This window comes from Colletotrichum tamarilloi (genome assembly GCF_030869305.1).
Source record: "Colletotrichum tamarilloi strain Tom-12 chromosome Unknown Scaffold_103.1, whole genome shotgun sequence".
Taxonomy (NCBI): Eukaryota; Fungi; Ascomycota; class Sordariomycetes; order Glomerellales; family Glomerellaceae; genus Colletotrichum; species Colletotrichum tamarilloi.
This window is the reverse complement of record NW_026849486.1, coordinates 85,398-90,270: the sequence shown is the minus strand read 5'-3', so window position 1 is coordinate 90,270 and position 4,873 is coordinate 85,398.

Below are 4,873 nucleotides of genomic sequence, written 5' to 3'. Positions count from 1 at the left end.
TTCCTAGAGACTAATCGTATTTTATAAACTATAGGGTTTCTAATCGAGGGTATAAAGAAATATCTTAAAGGATAGATAGTAGTTAATTCTAGCTACGAATATCAAAAAAGAATAATCGCGTATTAAGAAACACTATTAAACAAAAGTTATAAATTATTAAAGCTCAATACTATAGTAAGTTTACTAAAAGTAAGATATATTAACAGAGAATAATATTAAAAGCGTAGTTAAAAAACTCTTCCCTATACCCAAAGTTAAGCATTAGCTCTCTTAAACTACTTATATAATAGAGGATTTTAGTAAATAGTACTAGTATTATATTATTATAGGGCTTATTAACTACTTTTAGAAGCTATTAGATATAGAGAGTAAATAACTTTAAATTATTTATTAGTACGACTACTATATAACCCTCTTTAATAGAGCATAAAGTCCGTAATTACCTAACTACCGAAAGGATTTATTCGTTTCCCCTAATAGCTCTTAAGAAGAAATTTAACTAGCGTTTATTAAAACAGACCTTAATCAACTTAAATAAGTACGGGATAGATAAGAATCGTAGACGCTTACTAATTAATAAGATATATAGTACGCTCTAAAAATCGTTATTTTCTTAAAATTCGAAAAGATTAAGGATAATTTCTAGCAGTAACTAGAGAAGCGGGAACGGTTTCGAAGTACTAAAACTAACGGGATCTAAGATTAGATTAAATAGGGCTTAGCTCGAAAACTCGCTCTAACTACTACTACTACGTACGTATACCTCTATAACAAGTCTTAAAAATAAATTAAAAAAGTAAAGTAATAAATAGTTCTAAATACGAGCCAATTAGAATTAATAAAGTAGTATAGCTTTAAAACGAGATACGTAGCTTATATATACTACTTAAAAGATTATTATAATAAGTCTACCCGCTTTTCGCTACTAATACTAGAATTTTATTAAAAAAGTAGCCCGGGCGCTATAACTAAAGCGGTAACTAATTAACGGATTATTATATACTAAAAAAGGCTTAGACAAGAGGTATATATTACACTAACTCTTTTAATAACGTTATAGTCCTTAATTAGGTCTCTTATCTCCTTAGGGCCCTAGTAATTAGGAAGTACAAATTATTATAAAGAACGTGGGTATAAGTTATATATTACTAAACGTCAGAAATATATATATAGTCTTTATAGTAATTTATTTAATACTACGATTTCTTATTTTACTAGTTATACTACTAGCGTAGACGCTTTATAAGCGTCTAACTTATAGCTAAACATCTAATTAGAGTTTAACATAGTCGTTTTTTAAGCTCTGTTCTTTCTCAGATTTTTAAACTAGTATATAAGATTAATAAATAATAATCGTCGTTATATAGCTAGACCTCTTAGCATACGAAATATTATTATAATTTACTAGCGTTTTTTAAAAGCGGCCTATATAGCTATTAAAGTACTTAATTAAGAGAGTTTTACCCTAGCCTTGCGGCGGAGGCTAGCCGCTAGACCTTATAGCCTTATTAATAAGTTAATACGAAGGTCGGGTTTTAAAAAAGCGCGCGGAACTGAGGCCTAGTCGTCCCCCGCTTAACCCCTAGTAATAAGAAGCTAGAGCTATAGGTAGATAAACTAGTATTAAAGGGTTAGAGGTAATTTTAGTATACGGGTCTAATACCTCTATTATAAAAACGTCCCCTTACTCTTTTAATTAGGCCGTGCTTAAGGCTCCTACCTTGCCTAAAGGCGGCCTACTCTTATTAATATACTAAGTTAGCGTTAGTATAAAACTTAATAGAACGAAAGCTTAAAGTTATAAATAGTTCGGCTAGCTACCTAGATCGTTCGACTTTTATTTATCATTATAAATCCGTTATTTTCTATATATACCCTTATTCGTATAAAATATCGTTAAGTAATGCGTCCTACTAATCTTTTTAATAACTAGAAAGCGGTTCTTATCTAGCTACCTACTAAAAATGCTAACATATGCTTTTATAGTTCCGGTAGCTACTATATATATTCTAATACTCTCGAGGGGCTTTTTTAACGAGTTTAAATTACGGTCTTTTAGGAGAACGTAATACTAAATACGATACCCCGTTTACTACACGAAATTCTATACCTACCTATCGAAATCCATAAATACTAAGGTTAGTTATACTAAAACTAGATTCTCGATTAGCATAATAATATATAAGCTTAAAACTTAAGTCGAAGCAATGGCCGTCGTAACCGGTTAGTAAACCGTTTTTATAATTATAATCCCCGAGCATTAGTATAACTATAGCCGCAACACCCGTTTTAAAATAAAACTCCGTTATAAAAGAGGAGTAAATAGTTAGAAACTAGAAGTTAACGTATAAAAACATTATACTTCGCGTTTATTTACTTATTAAAATTTTCTAAAGGGCTACCGGGAGGAGGCTATAGTAGATCGAGAGTTATAATACGTTTTTAGCGTAATATTTTATATAAAAGAGCCCGGTAATAGGATATACTAAAAGTTTATCTAGGTTAGATCTCCCTAGCCTGCGCATAAACCTAAATAACTATAATATTATATATATATTGCTACCTATCTTGCGAATATTCTTAGTATTTACGAAGCCTTAAATAAATACGATAGGCTTTTATAGACCTTTAATAACAGCTTAAGTAACTAGTTTATAAATAAAAACGTAGGGTTAGGATAGTATATAATAGTACGAGTAAGAGCGTATAATTAAGAGCTCTTTAAATATATCCGTAATCGGTTTTAATAGTAACTATGTTCTCCTAATAATAACTATAGTAGCTTATATATAGTTAGAACGACTCGAGCCTAACCCGTATTAATTAAGTTCAGATAAAAAGTATTAAGGGCATTATAACGCTCATTAAGCCCAAAGGGTTCGCTATAATATAGCCTAACTAACCGACGGCCGTCATAAAATAAAGTAGTTATATTATCGTAATAATAAATACCGCAATATTAAGTAGTAAAAGAAATTAAAGCGCCAGAACTAACTAATATATAGTATATTATAAAGGAGCCGAGTACCCAAAGTAACTTCCTATTTATTATATTACCTAACGTTTTAAATTAGCAAAAGTAAAGTACTATCCCTTTTAGAGCTTCGGACCGAGATTATTAGCTATTATTAAGTTCCGTCCCCAAAACTATTCTTAGTATATAAGAGTAGTAGTATTAACGAGTTTATAAACGTTTTAATTTTTTTTATATCCTTATTAATACGCCCGAGTCTAATACTATAAAAAATTGTACTATATACTTATAATAAAGTTAAAATAACTCACTAGTTATTCGTAGCGCTAACTATTTCTCGTTAGAATTCTTCGGCCTTTTTAAGTTTACAGAGGCTCTTTTTTAGCCACTCTAATTATTCTATAATTCTTTATCTATTTATAATTAGTATTTTAATACGACGTTTAGAACTATACCTATATAGGCAAATCTAGCTATACGTTAAATAGCGTACGACTTTTAAGAGAGCTATTTTCGGCCTATCCTAAGCTAGAGCTAAGTTAGGTTCTAATTATATACCTCGAGGACGACTCTATTATTAAGTAATCTAGCTAAGCTAGTAGGCTATTAATATTAATTACGTTAAGTAATACAGGCGATTATTATAAACTTATAACAGCAGACTAAGTATTTATACTTACTAAGCTATTATAGAGATATTAAGAGCTACGCTAGGTAGACTTTAACAAGACCTTAGCTAACTTCGAAGAGCTTGCGGTAGTAGGTTATTAATAAGTAAGGTTAATTTTATATAATAAGTAACCCAGTAGCCTCTACAATAACTAGGCCAGTAACTAGGACATACCCGTTTAAAACAAAGAACTAAAAAAATAAAAAAAGTCTTAACAATAGTAATAAGTATAAGTAAATACCGATAAACGAAGTAATAATTAAAAACGTTAAATAGCGTAATAGTATTTATAATTATTAAGTTATAATAAACCTAGACTCGTCTAGCCTATATCCGCTATTAATATAAGCCGAGTAATAAAACAGTATAGCTCCTCGTCTTTATATTCGTAGTTAAGTAATAATTATTACGCTTAGTAAAAATAAAAAACTATTAGTTATATTATTAGTAGCCTAAGTAATATTCTAGTTTTGCTCTAGTTCTAATAGTCTCGTAGTTACCCCCTATAGCTAAAGCAGAACGGTAGACTTATAAATCGTAATTACCGTATAGTCGTTTTTTACTTAGCTAAATTAAGAAGATCGTATTTATTTCTTAATAGCTTATACGTCTTTAATATATTTCAAGGTATATATATAAGTACTACGCTACTATATTAGAGGTAAAGTACGGTATATTAAACTAATATCGCCGTAATATTAAATATAGTTCTTAAATATATTATAAAGTATACGGCCTTAAATATATCAGAGTAGCGGAGTACGTACGAAATAAGCGAGCTTAGTTTAGTAGGGGAAAACTTCTAATTAGACTTAGTATTATAATCTACGACTCGAAGAACTATTTATAGTAGTAATCTTACTATCTAAGGATAAGTACGAAAACGACTACGAAGCTTAATATTTAGTCTAAGGGCGTTTAGCTCCGGAGCTAGACTTTAGTAACTAGGTTTATAGTATACTAAGATCTACTTTTAATAGCTTACTAAACTAATAACATTAAACTATTTCTCTATTAATCAAAATTAGTAATAATATTTTTAGAGACTACAAATTAAATGCTAGTAAAAAGACTCGGCCGTTATAAAATTAGTAGATGTATTGCTTATTATAATAATAGCTCGAGACTAAACTAAGAAGTATAGGTAAAAATAGTAGGGTAGTTAAGGAACTTCTATACGTCGCCCTTATTAACCCCGGTTCTTAAGAACCCCGGTCGATAGGCTCCTA